Source organism: Molothrus aeneus, chromosome W (genome assembly GCF_037042795.1).
Source record: "Molothrus aeneus isolate 106 chromosome W, BPBGC_Maene_1.0, whole genome shotgun sequence".
NCBI lineage: Eukaryota > Metazoa > Chordata > Aves > Passeriformes > Icteridae > Molothrus > Molothrus aeneus.
Window position 1 is genome coordinate 9,170,906 of NC_089679.1, and position 23,062 is coordinate 9,193,967.

Here is a 23,062-nt window from a genome sequence, read left to right on the forward strand (position 1 = left end):
GAAAGGACAGTAAACAAAAGAATGGACGTGTTTACCTCGGTTGCTATAGCACCGCGAGACAAGGCGCAGGTGGCAAGAACTGCCCCCCCTCGCACCGAACTGCTGCCCCTGCAGAAAACCCGTGGCCGCCCCACTGCCGCTCCGCATGGCCAGAGCAAGCCGGCCGATACACGCTGCCGAGTCCGGGTCGCGGCAGCCTGGTGCACCGGGGCCTAGGGCAGGTGGGTGAGGCCGGCGGGCCTGGGGCGCCGCTGTTGCCAGGCGGTGGATGGCTCAAAGCTGCAGTCCTGGCAGCAAAACCGTCGCCCCCCGCCCACCGCTGCTGTAATAGAAGCCCCGCACCAGGAGCGCGTGCGGGCACCAGCCGAGACAGACCCCCGAGAAGGAGAAGGGGTCGAGTCTCAGCGCGGCTGCCAGCACCGGGAGCAAGACGAACTTCGCACGGCAGCGCACCAGCGCCAGCAACACGTCCAGCACCACCAACACAAACACAAACCCACTGGCAAAGGTAAGAAAGTCCTTGCCATGAACGTTTTGGGGACAGTGAAATAGTTCAATGTAAAAAACAGATGCGGTTTCATAACCCGGAATGATAACAAAGAAGATGTGTTTGTTCATCAGACTGCTATAAAAAAGAAAACCCCAAGAAATACCTCCACAGTCTAGGAGATGGAGAAATTGTGGAATTTAATATAATACAAGGAAGAAAAGGCCCCCAAGTAGCTGATGGGACATGACCTGGTGGAGTTCCAGTGCAAGGTAGTAAACATGCACCAAACTGCAAACCTGTGAAATATTATCCACTTCATAGAAGTCCTACACACACCTACCAAGGAAATAGAACCCAAAAAACAACCATCAAGCCCCAGCAACAGTCTAAAAACCAAAAGGGCACAGAACACTGACAAGCTGTCCTGCACCTTAAAGTCCACCTCCATAATGACTGAACCTTTCAATCGTTAAAGTCCCACTTCTTCTAATACCCTTCCTCAATTCCTGTGGCTGCCCTACCTCCCTCCCACTTTCCCCTTTTCCTTTCCATTGTCCTATTACCCTTTTGTTATGTTCCCACAAATTCCTACCTCCCTTTCCACCCTTCCATGTCCTTCCTCCACTAATCCCTTTTCCCAGAGTTCCTTCCCAATACCAGAGGGAGGGTGATTGGGAGGGAAAGAAAGGAAAGTTTCCCTAAAGTAATAATCTTTTTCTTAAAAATTAATGATTTCTATTTGGAGTTTCCAACAGGCACACCACCACCTACACTACCTTGTACAGAGTCTATCACAGCCGACCACTCGACCACAGGTGACAGAGAACCAGTCCCTGCTGAAGGAACCTTCTCCTGACTCAGTTTCCTGATAAACCGTACTAAGAAAACCCCACATCTGTCCTGCCAGCTCTCAGTTTGGACACTGGGGACTCAGATTTGTTTGCATTTTGAAAATTGTCTTATGGGTGCTTTTGATTGTTTTTGTCATTTTGTGTTGATTCAGTTGATCCTTCAGAGAAGCTTTCTTAATAATATCGAAACGGGGAGTTGTGGAGACCCTGGGGGGCAACCCCTGAGTTGAGGAGACACAAGAAGCTTCCCTCAAAAAGCTGTTAAGACCCCACTGGCTCCTTCCCCTGTTCCGATGTATGTTCCTATGTTCCTGAGCCACTCCCTCCCTATTCCCTGATTGGCCCTTATCTTTGTACTGCCCAGAGACCAGGCCCACCCCCCTGCCCCCCGGCCCCTTGGAAGAGAGAAACCTGGACCCTCCACAAGTGTGTGCCTTGGGACTCTGAACATCTCACCGCACGGCTGAATTAAACATCTGTGGATATTATGCAAAGGCCCTTTTTGCTTCCTTACTCTGGACTTTACTAGCAGCAATTCAGGCTGCAACAATTATCCATGTAGCTTATTTCTGTTATTTGCTTATCATTCATGTTATAAATAAGCCTATCTCTAAATAAGTCGTTGTTTTGTTCTGATCCCTTTGCTATCCACATTAATAAGCAAGAGGTCAGTAGTGTCTTTGTGGTTTGCCGGAGTGTGCAGTTGGCTAGCACCGGGTACCACATGGTGAGCAATCGCATGTGAATTGTTTGCCTATCTTATACACTCTGTTATTAATATTGTTGCTGTTACTGTTTGTTTTCTTATTTCATTGCTGGTTTTTGGTAAATTGGTCTTATCTCAACCTGTGATCTTTACCTTTTTGTGCCTTGAATTCTAGTCTCCAGCCCGTTGCGGGGGAAGGGTGGGGGGGTGAGGAGGGAGGGTGTGCAAGTGGGACCATGGTATGAGGTCTTTCAGTGGGAGTACTAAACTAGCCAATACAATTCCTAAACCACAACAGCCTTATTTGGTGCCCGCAGCACGAAGGCTTGACATAAAAACAAACCTGCCCAGAGCGGGTTGGAAACAAATTTGATCTAGCATTTGCTGTACTGGTACGGAGTCACTGGTTACAATATTGCTTTGTCTGTTAACGTGGGTGTTGTACCTAACCCTGTATATATTCCAGTATGTGCTCCTCATGATGATCTTTTTCAGAGCAGGGAGAAGGATCAGCATAGCTTTGTTGCTGTACTGTGGGATATCAGTTTATGACAGGATAACATCAAGAGCAATGAGGGTCATTTGAGATGTGTATTCAATGCTGCTCTCCTGTCCTTACCTCAGACGCTACCTCTGGGAATTCATTAATAATTGTACCCAGTCTCGGAGTGGAAGAGGAGAGAATGACATTCTGCACCTTTTCACCCCCTTTTCCTCCTTCAGGCCTGTTACAAGAGCTTTTGAGAATTTAGAATTTCCCTTGGATGTTAAGGAAAGCATGTTCTTATTGCTAAGTCTTCAGGTCTCCTCAGTGCAGTTCACACCATATTTAGAGTCAAGAAAGAGATTTTTAGGAAGGTCATTCAGAGATCTGCCCCAAGGGGGAATAGTCATGAGTAGCATGGAATGTGAGAGAAGATGGGCCTGTTTCTGGACAAATTATCTCCTCCAATGTTTTGGGAGTTCACCCCTGAACAGGACCCTGATAAAATGACAGAATATTTGCAAGGAGAAAGCTGTGGCAACTCCAGAGAAAAACAAATTGCAGTGTGCTGGGCCCTGGCTACTTGTCATGGTTTTTCATGGGGGACATTTAGGGAAGTGATGCAAAGCTTCCAGCCACTGGAAAGCTGGACACGCTTCTGTGAAAAACACATGTTAAAGACGAAAGAAACCCGGGAACTTCCTCTTGCCCTTCCGGCTGGCAGAGACGTAACACGGCTGGGCCGCCCCTGCCATGGGACCGGGCCCCCTTTCCCGGGGCGCCCGCCAGCCCCCTCCCCACACCTCGGCGGCCAGGCAGGGGAGGGGAGGCCGCAGAGCCGGGCCGGGCCATGGCTGAAATTGCTAACATCTGTCTGCTTGCTACAGCCCTGCCACTCAGCCTGGGGGCCAGCTGGGCCCGCTGGGCCCCAGAAGCAGCCCCGGGCCGGGGCCTGCTCCCAAATCCCATCACCATGGAGATTTGCCCGCAACCACTGGGCAGGGGGAAGGAGAAGCCACCCCCCCTTCACCCCCCTCCCCCCCCCCCCCGGTGTGCTGCTGCTGAATTCTGGCCTGGTTGATTATACCCGAGCCATCCCCCCCAGCCGCAGTTCCGCCGCCTGTAGCACCCAGCCCGACCGGAGTCAGGTGACCATTTGCAGGCTCCAGGCGAGATAGTAACTCTTTCAGTGCTTCAATACTCCCTCGAGTGAGAGAAAGGAACAAGATGCAAGCATGTAAAGGGGCAACATGAAGACATCAAGATCTTAAGAAGTCAAGTCCCAGATAGGAGGGATGAGGAGATGCCTTAATCTTGGGGCTGAAATCCTCTGATAAAGCTATGGAGAAAGACTCTTTTTCCCTGTAACACATGAAAGCCATGGGGAGATGAGGGGTTCAATTTGATTTCGAGCAAAGGCCTCCATGCCAAAGTAAGCAGATGTTAAAGTAGCTGTGATTTTATGAGAAGTTTGAACAGAGGAGAGAAGAGTGATCCTGTGCCCCCAGGAAGAGAAGACCTCTGTTCCCAGAGATGAAGATGATTTTAGTTAGATAATTAGAACTTTTGCCTTTGAACAGCTCATCTTTAGAACAATACCCCATAAGTTGACATGGCCCATAAACACAGCTGTGGGAAAAGCTTGTGGAAAATGGGAGGGACTTCACGATTCCAGATTTCCCCGGGTGGCTGCTAGTTGTGACAAAATTGAGAGCCATGAGACAACTGCTTTTTTCTTGTGGGGAAATCTCCATAACATTAACAAGAGGGACTTCTCTCCTTAAGTGAACTGAAAAAAGACTATTTTAAAGGTGGTAAACTGACTGGAAATTTTAGGTTTTGTTTCTTTACATTGTGAGTGGAAAAGGTTGTGGGGGGGAGGAGAAGTGTTCTGAAGGGTTTGTTTTGATTCTTGCTACTTCTTTTTTTTTTTTAGTTACTGTTAATAAAACTTTCTTTATACCCTTTTAAAGTTTTGAGCCTGCTTTGCCTTTCTCCTAATCCTATCTCACAGCAGGAAGTGAGTGCACAGGTGATTGGCCAGCACTGAACCCACCACACTAGTTGGTGCATTGGCTGGGAAATCTAAAAATTGGTGAAATCTAATTGGCGAGCCAAAACCACTACACTACTATTTATCAAACACTGCTTGTCACTAGACAGCACCCTCGGGGGGAGGAGGAGGGAAGCAGACCAACAGGCACCATGGCCACTCAAACTGCAGCTGAGCCAGAGGAATAACCTGTGCCGGTAGCAGCCGCCCTTATCCAGAAGAAAAAATCCAAGACAAAATCAGTTCACTTAGAAAGGGATGAAGACGAGTAAGCAGGGCCCTGACAACAGGAGGAAGAGGCAGAATCAAAGATAATCACCCGACCCTGGGTGAGCTATGAGACATGCAAAAAGATTTCTGCCACCAATCGGGTGAGCCCCTGGTGACCTGCCTGCTCTGATGCTGGGATAGAGCAGCCCAGAGTTGAAAACTAGATGGTAGTGAAGCCAAGCAGCTGGAACCCCTGTCTGGGGATGTGGACATTGACAAGGGCATTGGGAAGAGGACAGAAACTCTCAGCCTCTGGGGGTGACTCCTGTCAAGCATGAGGGAAAGGTATTTTCTCAAGGATGATCTATCAGTGCACCAAGGCAAGTAGAACACCATGGAGAAAGGTATCTAGTACCAAAGAGAATTCGCTGTGCTGGAGGTACTCTATAGGGATTCAAATAATGAGCAAACCCCTCTAGATTCAGATGAGGTCCACTGTACACAGTACATGTGGTGGAAGTTTCTACAGACCATGCCATTGTCATATGCCAACTCATTGTCAGTGATGTCATGAACAAACAGTGAATAATTTGGTTGCCCAACTCTGGCAATATGAAGCAAGTCTGTCTTCCCCCATACAGGCCTGCATCTTGGCTGTAGAAACACTAAGGACCATCAGCAATTTAAAGAGGAAATATCCCATGCCCTGCCAGTACAGACAAGAATCTCTGCTACTAGGAACAAGCACCACCCTGTTTAAGAGAGGGAACACACCTTGAGGTATTCTGTGATTTTACGTTCATGATCACAGAGAGGAAATGCGGAAGTGGGATGGAAAACCCACGTCTGCCCTAGGACCATGGATACACAAGTTGAAAGGAAGAACAACCACCACAGGAATTTCTTCAAGAATAAATGCTGCTCCAGTTTCCAGTGGGCAACTCTTCACACAGAATAGATTATGTTATTTCTGATTCTCTTGAAGGAACCTCAAGTTGATCATAATTACAAAAAGTGAGCAATGAGTACCATGACCAGTACTAATTTGAGAGACAGTTCAAATTGGAGAGACATGGATTTGATGGACGGACCACTCAGTGGATAAAGAATTGGCTGGATGGCCACATGCAAAGTGTTGTGGTCAACAGCTCATTGTCCAGGTGGAGACCAGTGACTAGTGGTGTCCCTCAGGGGTCAGTACTGGGGCCAATACTGGTCAACATCTTTGTTGGCAACATGGAGAGTGGGACTGAGTGCAGCCTCAGCAAATTTGCTGTGTGGTGCCGTTTACATGCTGGAGGGAAGGGATGCCATCTAGAGGGACCGTGACAGGCTTGAGAGGTGGGCCGATGCAAACCTCATGAAGTTCAACAAAGTCAAGTGCAAGGTCCTACACCTGGGTTGCAGCAATCCCAGACACCCCAACAGGTTGGGGGGAAAAGTGATTGAGAGCAGCCATGCAGAGAAAGACTTGGAGGTGATGGTTGAATTAAAATTCAACATGAGGCAGCAGTAAGTGCTTGCAGCCCAGAAAGCCAACTGTATCTTGCTGCATCAAAAGGAGCATTGGCAGCAGGTCCGAGGTGAATCTCAGCTCTGGTGAGATGCCATCTGGAGTACTGCATACAGTTCTGGTGTCCCCAACATAAGAAAGACATGGAACTGTTGGAGCAAGTCCAGAGGAGGGCCATGAAATTGATGACTGGAGTACCTCCCCTACAAAAACAGATGGGGGCCTAAGAAAGTAGGTGCTATTCAGCCTGGAGAAGAGAAAGTTGCATGGAGACCTCATAGCAGCCTTCCAGTATCTAAAGGGGACCTACAGGGAAGCTGGAGAAGGACTCTTCATCAGGGACTGTAATGATAGGACAAGGAGTAATGAGTACAAATTGAAAGAGAAATTTAGGTTAGACATAAGAAAGAAATTCTTTACTGTAAGGGTGGCGAGGCACTGGAACAGGTTGCCCAAAGAAGCTGTGGTTGTCCCATCCCTGGCAGTGTTCAAGGCTGGGTTGGATCAGGCCTTGAGCAATGTGGTCTAGAGTGCAGTGTCCCTGCCTATGGCAGGGGGGGTAGGACTAGATGATCTTTGAAGTCCATTTAAAATTCTTAACATTCTATGATTCTATGATTAAAGGGGCCCTGCCATCAGCCAGGTGGAGGAAAGGGATAATCAAATCTATTGCACTGTGTGGATCCCATGGCCTGGCACATCAGACCCACAAGAGTATAAGACTTTAGTTGACACTGGCGCACAATGTACTCTGATGTCATCAAGATACGTAGAAGCAGAATCCATCTCTATTTATGGGGGATGGGGGACCCCAACAGCTGACTGTACTGGAAAATGAAGTGAGCCTGACAGGGAATGAATGGCAAAAACAACCCAGAGGCCCTGTGCATCCTTGGCATAGATTACCTCAGGAGAGGGTATTTCAAGGGCCCAAAAGGGCATCTGTTGGGCTTTTGGGATAACTGCTGTGGTGTAGCAGGACATCTCACTCCTCCACAAGAGCTTACCTGTTGTTTGTTAACTGGTCAAATAACTCGAGCAGGACAAGCAGTCTTGTAGTGAGTTATTTTGGTGCCATGGGGTTAACATCAATCTGGCATCTCCCAACTGTCAATACACATCTTACTGTTGAAGTGAGATCTGGAAGATAAGCTGGATTTCTGACCAACAGACACCTCACTTTATGACTATAACAGCCACACCAAATTTTCACAAATCAGTAATCTTCTATACATTTCACTGGAAATGTGGGGAGCTTCTCCCATAAATAGGGACACCTGCTTCACAGTTACTCCCAGGGGGTTAAGTGAAGGAATCTGTACATTATCATCATTTTGGTGGCAAGTTGCATTTGACTCCTAATCAATACTATTTCTTTTGCTAGTGTTAATATGGTACCTTGATATTGTGCACTGTTTTATGTTATGCTGTAATCTACTAGTAGTTTAGTTCTATACTGTGTATTAAGTAACTCTGATTAAGATCTTTCATCTGTTATTTCTTGTCTGTTTAATAAATAATTTATTTTTATAAATAGACCTGATTCACCATCACTATAACTGGCTGGGCCAGAGTGATTCCTTAAATTTAAACTCCTGCCAAAATCTGAGGCTAAGGCAGGGCTTGTCTGAAGCTCCCACTCATCCCATGACATGTGAAGACATAGGGAATTCAACAGCTGAATCCCTTGCCTGGTGTCTCAGAGGACCCTTCTGCTGTGGGGCTCCTGCAGGTCAAAGAACAACAGGTACCAATTGCTACCACAACAGTGCACTGTCAAAAACACTGCACCGACTGGGACTCTGTGACCCCCATTCATGAGATGATTTGTGAACTGGAGAGCCAGGGAGTGCTCAGCAAGACTTGCTCACCCTTTAATAGTCCTATCTGGCCAGTGTGTAAGTGTAATGGAGAGTGGAGACTGGCAGTGGACAATCATGACCTGAACGAAGTCATACCACCACGGAGTGCTGCTATGTTGGACATGCTGGAGCTTCAGTATGAACTGGAATCCAAGGCAGCAAAGTGGTGCCACCATCGATATTGCTAATGCATTTTTCTCCATTCCTTTAGCAGCAGAGTGCAGGCCACAGTTTGCTTTCACCTGGAGGGGCGTCCAGTACACCTGGAACCAACTGCCTGTGGTATTGCATACCTGCCTCACCAGGCCACATTATGATCTGAGAAATGCTCATTAGGAGCCTTCACAAACAGTTCCTCTTGAGCTTATCAAAAACACTGTCTGTTCCCAGGAACCTGTGCTGTCTAATGAGCTCCTTTTTTTAATTAACAGCCTTGGAAACTTATTTTTCTTGCCTGAATAACAACCCAAGTGGAATAGTATTTTTTAAATCAACCTTTCAAAGAAAGTTACTGACCTGAGTTGCAGCCAGAATAGAAAATTATTATGACTAAAGTCCACTCTCTTGTGACCCTATCAACAGTGGTCCTAAGTAAGATCCTTTGAGCTCTCCTGGACTGCAGCAGGCTGTTACCAGCAATGTCCCTCTGAGTAGGGTCTCTCAGAGCCAGTGAACTCTCAAATTTACTATACTCGGAGGATCACTAAATGACAACAATGGATCCTGGGCTGATACCCTCACTCCTCAGGAGTCAACCCTTCACCCTCTGAGAAGATGCAATGGCATCTGAAGTATCTCACTGAATTTGGGGGGATTTTTTCACAGGTACCGTCTTTGTACATGCGAGTTTGCATATGCTGTAGCAAATATACCAGGAATGTTGTTCTCCTAGATTCTCAAGTATTTTAGATTTGTAACTAAGTTAGGACTGCAAGTAAGTTACTGTTGTAGTATAGCAAATTCTACATGAATCCTTTACTAAATTGCTTAACTTATCAATTGAGTTTAAGTACTATTAAGTTTAAATGCAGTTGTTTAAGTTAAATGAAGTGCTGTTCATCAAGTCCAGGGCTCAGTTTATCATTGGAGTCTACTCTGAAGCTTGTGACTTGTTGTGTTGTGTCTGTATAAGTTGGACTGTTCTGTTCCCCCTATCATGTAATGGTTCTGCCCTGGTTCTCCCTTCCCTCCTTTATGCTGCCAGTTATCCCAACTCCTCCCCAATTGCCTTGGAGATTAATGTACCCTTTCTCAAATCCCTCCCCGGTGCCCTGTCCGTCACTCGGCGCTCCCACCCTTCTCTCTAGAACTCTCTAGAAACTTCCAGCTAGAGCGTCAAGCGATTGGCTCAGGGGCCGGGGCCCCACCCTCAAGTTATCCCCATTGGTGTTCTCCCTAAGTCAATCTTTTGTATCCCACTCCCCTCTGAAACCCTATTCGTCCAAGGACTGACTCCTCCCTTGTTTCCCTCCCTCCTTATAAGCAGTTGCAACTTCCCCCTCTTCCTCTTCAGTTGTCGGTTTCCCCTGGGACCCAATAAACCTGGATTCACCACAGCTGGAGAGCGCTCTCTTCTTATTTCTGCTGACTGTAGCCATAAGCCAAGCCACGTCCTACCACAAGGTAGCACTGCTGTCATAGCATAGAGCGTTTGCCTTAGGTGCTGTCCTGAACCACAGAAATCGGGATAGTGCCTCCCTACTGCTAGCGGTGCTGGATAGCTAGCCGGGACGTCCAAGAAGGACAATCAATCTTTCTGCAGCTGGACCGCTTCAATTCTTGGTGCCCAATGTGGGGCCTGAGGGCATCTCCAGACCCCGCGGACGAGGCTGTAAGTCTCATTGGCCGTCAAACTACCTCCAGAAGAGTCGACCCCTTTTTGGTGGGTGGCGCTCTGGGGGATTGGGAACAGCAGCTCCTCACACCCAAGGAGTCATTCCCCCAGCAGAAACCATCGCTCCCAGATTTCTTTTGGCCCTCGCTAGATTGTAAGAATGTCTCTCTTTCTCTCCCTGTCTTTCTATTTTGTCTATCCCCCGGCACCATGCGGCACTTTCCTCTGCCATTTTTCGCGCGCGTGGTTTCGCAGCCGCGGCACGTTCTCTCCCTGCCCCTCCCCTGCCTGGCGGCATGGCGCCGGCTCGGTTTTCAGGCTCTCTTGGCTTTTCGGCACGGGGCGGCTTTCCCGCCGCCACTTTTCGGCATGGGGCGGCTTTCCCACTGCTGCTTTCGGCGTGTACGGGCTTCCACCGGCTCCCGCCGCTGCTTTTGGCGCGCGCGGGCTGCCACGGGCTCCTGCCGCTGCTTTTGGCGCGTGCGGCTCCCGCCGCTATGGCGGAGCACCGGCACGGGCAGTTCCAAGCTCCCGCGTGGCGACCACATGGCGCGGGGGAGCTGGCGGCCATCGCCCGCCATTTTAAGAGCCGCGTGACGTGGCGCAGGGGAGCCCGCAGCTGCCGTTTGCCATTTTCCGCACGGTGCGGCGGGGGGCTTCACTTTGCTGCGCAGCTTTCTCTTTTTTCTGACAGGGGCTGGTGTGGGGCTCTTTGTTCTTTTCTTTAAAGTTTTTCTGGGGCGGTGGGCGGACTGAGTCGCACCACATAATATCTTTATAATGGGTGCTCGCTTTTCTGCAGCTCAGAAGAGAGCTTTTACCCAAGTTGCGGGAATCCTTGGGGGGGGGGGGGGGGTGGATTTTAAAGTTCAGAAAAGAGAGTTAAAAAATTAGTAAAATGGCTGTGTTCCAAATTTCCAGAAATTTCCCCCAACCAAATTTATGACCCCAGTTTCTGGGATGTTGTTAATCATAAATTACAAGATTCTGTTAAGTCAGGAGACTCTTCTTTGTTAAAAATCATATTTTGTACTTCTCAAATTAAATCGGTGTTAAAATCCAGCTCAAAATTGGGAAAACAGTCGTCTTTACAGAGCTTAACCCCCAGTTCTCTCTGTTCCCCTGCTCCTAGCCCTTTTCCCTTCCCTGCTTGCCCTAAAAGTGGGATTTTGAGAGGAGCAGCTTGCTCCAGCACAGCACAGGGTGCCCACCACCATTCCCCTGGCTCCCCTCAAAGCTCCCAATCCCCCTGCCCGAGGAGTCCTGGCCAGACTCTTCGGGGTTCCTTTCCTTCCCCCTCTCACCCAGTTAATAAATCCCCAGTTTCTAAATCCTCAGTTCGGTTTTGTCTCCCTCCCCAAGATGGCTCCTATGGAGAACAAGATGGAGGGAGCCACATGGTTTTTCCTGCCCTTTCTCCTTCTTCATCCCACAATCCTTTTCGTTCTCCAAAAAACCTCTTCCTGTCCCTAGACTCCTCCCAACTTCCTTCTGCCCCTCCTCCCTTGGCAGCTCCTCCCATTTCTCCTCCCTCCTATGAAGCTCCGCCCTTTGAATACTCCCTTGGGGCGGAGACCCAAACATCTGACATCCCTGCCCAGTCCTCCAGCCACTCCCCTTCCCCTCTCAGTTCCGGTTCCCACGCCCCGCCTTCCAGTTCCCACGCTCCGGTGCCCAGGGGGAGGAGGGTGGAGACCCAGGACCCAGAGCCAGTTTCCATCCCTTCAGCGGCTCTGGTCACGTACCACCTGGTGAGGGAGGGAAGAGCCCAGGCCCAGTGGACCCCATTCCCCCACCACATCATCAAAGAGCTGTGCAAGGCCCAAAAGGATTTCTCCCGGGAGAGCGAGTACTTCCGGGGGATCCTGAGGGCCACGCTGACAGAATCAGAAGTCACCCCCTCCAACCTACGGTGCCTTTTTTCATGCCTGCTAAACCCCACGGAGTTTGTTATGTGGGAGGCAGCATGGAAAAAGGAGGTGGTGGGAATCTTACCCTCCCTTTGGGACGATCCCCACACTGGTGTTGATTTTGATGGTGAGACCATCTCAAATGACCATCTGTGCGGGATGGGGAATTGGGCAGATGGTCATTCCCAAGCTAGGTCCATTCCCCCGGAGGCATTGAAAGAAAGTACCAGGGCAGCAGAAAGGGCTTTCTTGAGGTTGCGGTCAGCAGCGCCTCATGTCACCTATTCTAAAATTTTCCGGCATTGAGATGAATCATTTGTGTCTTTTGTTGAGCGCCTTCGCAAGGCAGTTGATTTGCAGGTGCAGAGCAAGGAGGCTGGGACAGAGATTCTCAAGCAGGTAGCGTCTGCAAATGCTAACCCAGCTTGCAAGGCTGCCGTTTTCAGTTTACCCCTGGACCCTCCTCCTACTCTGCAAAACATGCTGGAAGTTTGTGCGCACAAAGTCTCACTGTCACCGGGAGACCTCGATTACAAAACCTGACCACAACCTCAAAGGATTGCTGCTGCTGACACCACGGACGTCACACCTGCAGATCCAGCCCTGCCTTCGGCCGATCATCCACCGCATCCCCGCGCCCCAGGACCGTCCCAAAGGAGAATTGCTCCCTGCCATCTCTGCAGGAAGCTTGGACACTGGATGCCTGACTGTCCCCTGAGACTCCAGTTTTTAGAATTTAGGAAAGGGCAGGGACCTCGGGGAAACCCCCAACAAAAAAACTAGTTTCTGAGCGCAGCTCCCCCTTGCGTGAAGATAAAAATGAGGCGGGTTTAATAACATCTTGCGGGGAGGGGAAAGGAGGAGAGAATTCTAAACCAGGCCTGCCTGTGTCCACAACCGAAACAGACTTTGTTAAACCGGACTTGACTTGTCTAGACTGCATTCAACCTAGACCCATTTTAACTACGCTTTCCAAAACTGTCCCTTTCAGGTTGCAGCTGACCAAACCACTCCATCTAAGAGACTCCAACTTCCATCTGGTAACTGTTTCCCTTGAGTGCCCAGGTAACTGACGACAGATCGGACGTAAGTATGTCGTCGTCGGAGACACAAAATTTACACCCCTTGAAGTAAATATAGTCCCAGATCTCTTAACATCAGACCCAGGGAAGTTTTCTATGGGGCTGTACTGTGCCCGCCCTCCCCTCTTCCTGCCTAAAGGCCAGGTTGTAGCTCAGGCCATCCCAGTGCCTGAGCTGACCTGGGGTCAGAGCTGCCTTGCACACCTCGGCAAGATATCCCTCACACGGCAGCTTGGGCCCAGGTTCTGGGGCGAGAAAAACCCCGGATCACCTGCCGCCTTTCGAGGGGTGGAGATCACAAATCTCTCCAAGGGCTTTTGGACACAGGGGCAGATGTGACAATCATTCCTTCTCGGGAATGACCGTCACATTGGGAGTTGCAGGATGTGGCTGGTCGCGTTCAAGGTGTCAGGGGCATGCAATTGGCAAGACAATCCAAGAGTATCATGCAAATTAAGGGGCCAGATGGGCAATTGGCTTCTATATGCCCATTCGTTTTGGATTATACTGAACCCCTGTGGGGGAAAGACCTTCTTGCCCAGTGGGGAGCCAGAATTGACCTCCCAGCAGCTCATCAGGTTTTTCGGGCAGCGGTCGCTGAAGAGCGCCCTACCCAGAAGCTTCATTGGAAATCCAATAAACCAGTATGGGTAGAACAGTGGCCATTCAATAAACAAAAATTGAGGGTGCTCAACGAGCTTGTCCAGGAGCAGCTACTTAAGGGTAATCTGGTAGAGACCATGTCGGAATGGAACTCCCCAGTTTTTGTCATTAAAAACCCCAACAAAGATAAGTGGCGGCTCCTCCACGACCTCCACCAAATTAATGTCATTAAAAATATGGGTCCTCTCCAACCAGGGATGCCATCCCCAACGATGCTCCCCCAAAATTGGAATTTGACAATTGTAGATATAAAAGATTTTTTCTTCCAAATTCCTCTACACCCTGACGACGCCCCACGTTTTGCCTTCATGGTCCCCACCATCAACTGTGAAGCCCCAAGGAAGCGCTATCATTGGCGTGTTTTACCACAGGGAATGAAAAACAGCCCTGTTATCTGCCAGTGGTATGTAGCTTCCTTGTTGTCCCCAGTACGTACAGCCGCGAAAGATGCTATAATTTTCCATTATATGGACGATATACTTGTTTGTGCTCTGACGGATGACATACTTACTCACGCGCTTGACCTGACAATCAATGCATTGATTGCTGCAGGGTTCAAGCTTCAGCAGGACAAAATTCAGCGGATGCCACCCTGGAAGTACCTGGGTTTGGAGATTAGCAGGCGGACCATTGTGCCGCAAAAATTAGTTATAAAGACTAACGTTAAGACCTTGGCAGATGTCCACCAGTTGTGTGGGTCTTTGAATTGGGTAAGGCCTTGGCTAGGAATTCCAACTGATGACCTAGCCCCCCTTTTCAATTTATTGAAAGGGGGAGAGGAGCTCAGTTCTCCTAGGTCACTTACCCAGGAGGCACAGACAGCACTGGAGAAAATCCAAGAGTCCATTTCAGCCAGGCAGGCCCACAGATTTCAGCCGGGTCTGCCATTCAAGTTTATTATTCTAGGAAAGTTGTCACACCTCCATGGGGTGATTTTTCAGTGGGACGAGTCACCCCAGGATAAGGACCGAGGCTTGAGAGACCCTCTCTTAATTATAGAGTGGATCTTCCTCAGCCACCATAGGTCCAAGAGGATGACACAGCCACAAGAGCTGGTGGCAGAACTGATCCGCAAGGCAAGATCGTGGATCAGGGAGCTTGCAGGTTGTGATTTTGACTGAATTCACATCCCCATCCAATTGAAATTGGGCCAATTCAAAAAGGACACATTTGACAAACTGCTTCGAGAGAATGAGATGTTACAATTTGCACTGGACAGCTACACCGGCCAAATTGCTGTTGATCGACCGGCCCACAAAATTTTTAATCAGGACGTTCAATTTTCCTTGTCATTAAAAAGTGTTCAGAGCCGAATCCCTCTAAAGGAACTGACCGTGTTTACTGATGCGTCTGGAGCATCCCACAAGTCTGTAATGACTTGGAAGGATCCTCAAACCCAGCGGTGGGAGGCTGATGTTACTGAGGTGGAAGGATCACCTCAAGTAGCTGAGTTGGACGCAGTCGTCAGGGCTTTCAAGAGGTTCTCTGAACCGTTCAATCTGGTCACAGATTCGTCTTACGTTGCAGGTGTAGTGTCCAGGGCAGAAAATGCAATATTGCAGGAAGTGTCCAACATTCCCTTATTCAACTTGCTCTCAAGATTAGTCACACTGGTCTCCCACCGAGAGCAACCTTTTTTCGTAATGCATGTCAGATCACACACTGACCTGCTGGGGTTCATTGTGGAGGGCAATCGAAGAGCTGATGCCCTTGCCACTTCAGTCCAGATGGCCCCACTCCTGGATGTGTTCAGCCAAGCTAAGATTAGCCACCAGCTATTCCACCAAAATGCCCCTGGCCTTGTTTGACAATTTCAGATCACTCGAGAACAGGCCAAGGCGATTGTGGCTACGTGCCCTCAGTGCCAGTCCCATCAACTCCCATCCATCAGCTCCGATGTCAACCCCAGAGGCTTGTCTAGTTGTGAGGTGTGGCAAATGGACGTGACACACGTCCCATCTTTTGGCCAGTTGAATTACGTCCATGTTTCCGTGGATACCTTCTCCGGTGCAGTCTATGCTTCCGCCCATACAGGGGAGAAAGCAGCCGACACAGAAAAACATATTGTGCAGGCTTTTGCTGTGCTGGGCATCCCCAAGGTCATCAAAACTGACAATGGCCCAGCGTACAAATCCAGGGAACTCAAGAGCTTCCTGCAGCAATGGGGAATAGAACACAAGACTGGCATCCCCTATTCCCCAACAGGCCAAGCCGTGGTGGAGAGGACCCACCAGAGCCTAAAAAAAGTTCTGGAACAACAACGCACGGCAGTGAAGGTGGAGTCCCCACATGTCCGACTGTCCAAAGCACTTTTTACGATTAATTTTTTAAATTGTTCCTTTGACAACCTTAATCCCCCTATAGTTAGGCACTTTGGTCACCACGAACAGCTGCACCTGAAAGCCAGGCCTCCACTCCTAGTCAAGGATCCGGAGACCTGGAAGACAGAAGGGCCCTTTCACCTGGTAACCTGGGGAAGGGGATACGTGTGCGTGTCCACACCCTCAGGTTTGAAATGGGTTCCATCGAAATGGGTCAGGCCCTTTCTTCCAAGGAAAGCACCGGTAGTTGGAGTTGTGGCACAGGTTGAGGAGGCCTATTGGAGGAGAAAGCGCAAACTCTTCAGCCTAGACCTAGACCTCCTCCTGGGGCAGAACCAAGGTTTTTAAAATTGTTTCTCCATTTTGTTTCTCTGTTGTTTTTGAGACCCCAACCTGATGGCTCCCTCTCAAGCTGCTGTCATCCTTCTGGTGACTGCATTCTGGTCCTTTGTTCCACCGTCGGGCCAATGGATTGTCCCTCAGCCCAAAGCTAATGTCTGGAGGACACTTGTGAAAGTCGTCGGCCAGGATCACATCTGCCTTAACACCGCATCGGCAGAGGACCCGATGTCATCTTGCCTTATGGGGATCCCTCTCCCTCCCAATGATTTCCCCTCTCCCCTTGCTACCTCCCTTGCTCCCCTGATGCCCCAAAAGGTTGCCTATTCTCCTGGTTTCGATCCTACGATTGGTTGGAGGGACAGAATCCAAGGTCTGACACCTTTGGATTCCGAACCCCTGGAATTCGACTTGCTCGGCTCCCCTGATGCCTCCCTCTGCGTTCAGTTTATGTTCACCCCCAACCCTCCAGATAAGTTATTCCAATCAGTTCAGCAGTTCAAAAAAGAATATACTGCCAGTCTATGGTGCAAAGTTGTCGCCCATATAGATATGGCATCCACCTTTGATTACAAACCTTTATCCCTACCCCGTGGTGTGTTTTTGGTTTGCGGAGACCGAGCATGGGCAGGCATCCCCTCTCACCTAATCGGAGGCCCTTGCACTTTTGGACGGCTGTCGCTGTTTACCCCCAACAAAACTCAAATTAATAATTGGATCTTAAAAAATGTCACACTGAATTCGGCCTGTTCCAAAAAGGAGTTGCGGTTACTGTGGTTTTGCCCTGGGTATCCGCAGCAAAGGCTCTAGGCGAATTGGCCCACCGAGAGTGTTGGGTGGCTAAACAAGTCAATCTTACATCAGCCGTATTATTGGACCTCCTATCAGACAAGGAAATTACAAGGAAGGCAACATTGCAAAATAGGGCAGCCCTCGACTTTCTGCTCCTCCTTCACAACCACCACTGCGAAGAATTCGAGGGCCTCTGTTGCCTCAATTTATCATCAAAGGCCGAGGACGCGAGAAGTGCTATCAAGAAGATGTGAGACATTAAGAAAAAAACATCGGACTGGCTGGGGGACATTTTCTCAGGATAGGGCCTTTCAAGTTGGGTGGGGTCGATTTTAAGGTCTGTGCTTTTAGTTCTTTTAATTTTAGTTATAGTTTTAATTGCCTCCTCCATCATTTGGAGTTTAGTTAAGAGACTGTTAATTAATTTGGTACCCACTCTGAGCATCAACCAGGTGGTGAGCCCAGATGATGGACAATCAGATGGTGGACAATCTGATGATGGACAGGCTGCAGAAGAGGATCAGTGGGCTTCAGACACGCTGAGCCACCCCTGGTTCGGAGACATTTACTCCGACTCTGAGTTCAATAACCAAGTTCAATTCACTTCTTTTTAGATCTTTATTTATTTATGTATTTATTAAACAAAAAAGGGGGAGATGTTGTGTTCTGTCTGTATAAGTTGGACTGTTCTGTTCCCCCTATCATGTAATGGTTCTGCCCTGGTTCTCCCTTCCCTCCTTTATGCTGCCAGTTATCCCAACTCCTCCCCAGTTGCCTTGGAGATTAATGTACCCTTTCTCAAATCCCTCCCCGGTGCCCTGTCCGTCACTCGGCGCTCCTACCCTTCTCTCTAGAACTCTCTAGAAACTTCCAGCTAGAGCGTCAAGCGATTGGCTCAGGGGCCGGGGCCCCACCCTCAAGTTATCCCCATTGGTGTTCTCCCTAAGTCAATCTTTTGTATCCCACTCCCCTCTGAAACCCTATTCGTCCAAGGACTGACTCCTCCCTTGTTTCCCTCCCTCCTTATAAGCAGTTGCAACTTCCCCCTCTTCCTCTTCAGTTGTCGGTTTCCCCTGGGACCCAATAAACCTGGATTCACCACAGCTGGAGAGCGCTCTCTTCTTATTTCTGCTGACTGTAGCCATAAGCCAAGCCACGTCCTACCACAAGGTAGCACTGCTGTCATAGCATAGAGCGTTTGCCTTAGGTGCTGTCCTGAACCACAGAAATCGGGATAGTGCCTCCCTACTGCTAGCGGTGCTGGATAGCTAGCCGGGACGTCCAAGAAGGACAATCAATCTTTCTGCAGCTGGACCGCTTCAGTGACTCAACAGGAGTGTCTTTCATATTCCTTTTTTACCCTTACCATTTCCTAGCCGCTTGTCTTCCCCTCCTCCTGTCCCAGCCTCCACATAGATATTTTTGTGTTTATTTTGATTTGGATTAACTGATTTCAGATTTTTGTTTGCTTTTTCTCTGTGTGTTTAAACCATCTAGTAAATAAAAGAGTGAACCTTGCCAATGAACTTTGTAATGATGTGGCTTTTTATATTAAACTTTTGCTGGTGATTAGGTGAACTTAAAACACTCATTCACAACATTGCCCCAGGAGTGGAAACACAGCCCGCTATTTGCCATGGACTGATCTAGACTGCACTGGAAAAGGGTGAGGCTCCAAAATACTTACAGTACATTGATGACATCATCCTGTGGGGCAACACAGCAGAGGAAGCTTTTGAGAAAGGGGAGATGATAATCCAAATCCTCCTGAATGCCAGTTTTGCCATAAAACTAATTAAGGTCAAGTGACCTGCCCAGGAAGTTCAGTTTTTAGGAATAAAATGGCAATATGAATGTCATCAGATTCCAAGGGATATGGTCAACAAAATAGCAGCTATGTTCCCACTGACCAGCTAGAAGGAAACACAGGCTTTTTCTGTGTGCTGTGAGTTTTTGGAGGATGCATATTCCAGATTACAGTCAGATTGTAAATCCTCTCTATCAAGTGACATGGAAGAAGAACGATTTTAAGTGGGGTCCTGAAAAACAACCTTTTGAGCAGGAGACGGTTCATGCAGTAGCCCTTGGGCCAATCAAGACAGGACAGGATGTAAAAATGTGCTTTACACTGCAGCTAGGGAGAATGGTCCTTCCTGGAGCCTCTGTCAGAAAGCACCAGGGCAGACTTGAGGTCAGCCTCTAGGTTTTTGGAGCCAGGGATACAAAGGATCTATGGCCTGTTACACCCCAACTTAAAAAGAGATACTGTCAGCTTATGAGGAGCTTTGAGCTGCTTCAGAAGTGATTGTCACTGAAGCACAGCTCCTCCTGGCACCCTGACTTCCAATGCTGGCTGGATGTTCAAAGGGAAAGTCCCTTCAACACATCAGGCCACTGATGCTACATGGAATAAGTGGGTTGCACTGATCACACAGCAAGCTTGAATAGGAAACCCCAATCGCCCAGTAATCTTGAAAGTCATCATGAACTGGCCTGAAGGTGAAAATTTTGGACTATCGGAGGAAGAGGAAGAGAAGGTAACACATGCTGAGGAGGCTTCACCATATAATCAGCTACCAGAAAATGAAAAGCGATACGCTCTCTTCACTGACAGTTCCTGCCGTATTGTAAGGCTCCATTGAAAACAGAAAGCTGCCATACGGAGTCCTACGTGGTGAGTTGCAGAAGTTATTGAAGGACAAGGTGGATCAAGGCAAGTTGTACCTCAAGGAGATTTGATTTTTGGGTGAGAACAGTCTGCAGTGTTGAATTGTATAATACTGGTTGCTGAATGATACTGCCACTGTATGTCATAACTACCATGGACAATGAGGATGGAGTGCTCCAGATACACCAGTCCTGATGCAGCTTTCAACCAGCCAACAGCACACCAGCTCTCCTGCCCTGGAAGACATCTAGGATGGAAAGAACCTACAGTCATGGACTAAATGAACTCAACAGACATCTTGGAGGGATGGCCATTGACTCAGGCAATGACACCTGTGATTGTGCATATATGTGTGTGTATATATATATATATATATATAGTTGGAAGGTGTAGGGGTGGATGATGTCCTGGTTCTGGCCAGGACAGGGTTAATTTTTACTGTAGCCAAGAGGGGGCATGTCTAGGACCTGGAGGCTGTTCTATACTACCTCATGTAATTTTCCAGGAATGGGAAAAGGGGTCCCTTCCAGGTCAGGGTAGTGTGGCAGAGGTCGAGTATTGTTGGGCTCCATTTAGTGTAGTGGTGAACATTTCCATGTAAATTGCTCACCTCTCTTATACAGTTTTGGTATTAATATTGTTGCTGTTACTGTTTGTTTTCTTATCTCATTGCTGTTTCTAGTAAATTGTTCTTATCTCAACCCATGTTTTTTACCTTTTGTACTTCCAATTCTCCTCTCCATCCTGACACGGGGAGGGGAAGAGTGCGTGAGTGAGTGGCACATGGTCTGGGGTGTTTCAGTAGGAACACTAAATTGGGGAATACCATTCCTAAACCATGACAAAGGACTTAAGGCCAAATAAAATTTCTGTTACATTTTTTAATCACCTCACTTTAAAAGAGCTTTCTTTTATAGGCAAGAAAGGATTGTTGTGTTTATCCACAGTCTGCGATATATTACTCATTGCCTAATGAGTAATATAAATAGCACACAATTGGACAAACGCAGTCTACATGCAATAAACAGCAATTCACAGTATTATCATGGAATATGACTATAATAAATTTTAAAGTTTTAATAAGACCAATATGGATACTTCTGTTAAATGGAAAAAACAATATTGATTTAACGAAGACCATATTCTTAAACTCTAGCTATCACATGCCAAGTTAACATCTCAACTTTCATTAACTCTATATCTTACCACAGAACAATTTTTAATATACCATATATTTGGTTACATGCTAAATCTTAGGTAGTTTACACACTCTTATGCAATATAACTATTTTGTGTTAAATGTTATTTATTCAAAGACCTTTGCAACAAACAAAAAGAATTCAACTGTGCTAGTGAAGTTCTGAACTTCTTTTAAGTTAAAATGTTTTAAAATGTTTGTTAATGAAAGAAGACAAATGTATGACTACCAGTAATCTGGGCCATGTAAGTTAGTTGAGCAACAGAAGAAAAAACTTGTTTCTTCTAAGCAGAAGAAAGAGATAAAAAGGAAACCTTTTTCTACACCAAATGAAAAATAAATTGATGTTTTACATATAACTGGAAACTAGTTCTAACCATTTACTTAGGAAAGGTTGGAAATGTAAACACAAACAATTAAAGAAAGTATGCTAATGATATTGTATTTTAAATAAAAATATGAAACATATTAAAATAATTAAACCATCTGTACTAGAAATAGTGCTTTATGATCAGTATTTTTCAATGAAAGATCAGAAGCTATGCTATCCAAGATTTCATCTTCAGGTATTGTTCATGCTGTTCATTCTAAGAACACATGTAGTCTACACTTTCATCTGCATTAAATAAAAACTGGCAGAATGCATGGTCTGAAGGATAAGAAGACTTCAGAGAAAATGGAAACAGATAATGTTTCTGAGGTTCTATTTTTCTTATGGCTAAAGCAGAAGCTGGAAAGTTTTGACTGAATGTCATGGTTTGACACTGGCACAATGCCAGTGCCCCCATGAGAATACTCTCTCCCTGGTTTCTGCTGTGAGATGTGACCAGGAATAAGCAAAGCAGGCTCCCACTTAGGAAAGAAAAAAAAATTTATTAACTAAACTACAAGGGAAAGGAAAAAAAAAAAGAAACACACAAGGAAAATGAAAACTTCACAGATACATCTCCTCCTCTTCCCCACCAAATTCCCAATACAATACATCCCCCAAATCATTGACTCTCAGTCCGGCACCACGCTTCAGAATACTCAATCCTCAGTTCATCAAGAGAAGGAGTCCTTCTTGTGCCAATGGTGACCTCTTCCTTTCATGTCCAGTGCTCTCACCACTGAACACGGACCAGAGCTGCTTCTAGGGTCAACTTTTAAGGATGCTTCGTCCCACTCCAAAAAGGCACAGTCTCAACTTTGGGACATCTGTCCCCCCCATATTTTTCACCCCCTGGGGCCGAGGGGTACCCACACCGAACCCTCTTGGTCCTGAGGCATTGCCTCCCCCTAGAATGCAGTCCCTGTATCACAAGGAAACATGGCTCTGTCCATGGCTATACAAAAAGAGTCCAGCATAAGCTACTTCATCATCTCTTCCACCTGCGTTCTTCTCTATTTCTCTCGTGGCCCATTCCCTCTTATCTCATCTATATCTCTCTTCTCATTCAGCTCCAGGAGGATTAGCATTCGCAAGGTTTCCATCATCCAAGGAAAGGGTTAAAAATCTGAGGCACTGTCTGTCCGGAACTCCCACGGCTGCCCTGCCGGGCACCTTCTCACACCCCCCCCCCCCGCTTCTCCTTCTCGGCCGGCCAAGCACAGACACCAGCTCTCTCTCTGTCTCTCCGGGGGGGGGTGGCTGCCCGATGCCTCTCAGTGCTCCTCCACCCTTCCATCCTGCAGAGGCCTTCGCCTCCCTTCTGTCCAGGGCCCCGGCCTACCTCACCCAGCCGCATGGCTTCCCCTCCCCCGCCCAGCCCGCAGCCAGGCAGGGGAGGTTGGAACCTTTCACTGACCGGAACCCAAGAGAGCCTCCCAGGGGAGAGCCCTGCTTTTAACCCCGTGTTCTCAGAGGCGGATCCAATGTCCCAATGGCCACATTAGGTGCCAATATTAAAATCTGAGCATCCATTGGCCTAACCCCAGCATCCCAGAAAACACATTTCCCGTCAAACCACCACACCGAATCACTGTATATATATATATATATATATATATATATATATATATATATCAGAAAAATGTTCCCACTTTGCTTTCTTGATAAAATAAGAAATAACAATAAAATTTTTTTACATGTGTGGAAATAATTATT

General features: G+C 47.7%; 1 protein-coding gene across 1 annotated transcript in view; it reads right to left on the reverse strand.

Moving 5' to 3' along the window:
• Positions 1-23,062, reverse strand: part of LOC136568518 (transcription factor RFX3-like) — a 212,079-nt gene that overhangs the window by 26,054 nt on the left and 162,963 nt on the right. The window lies entirely within an intron of this gene.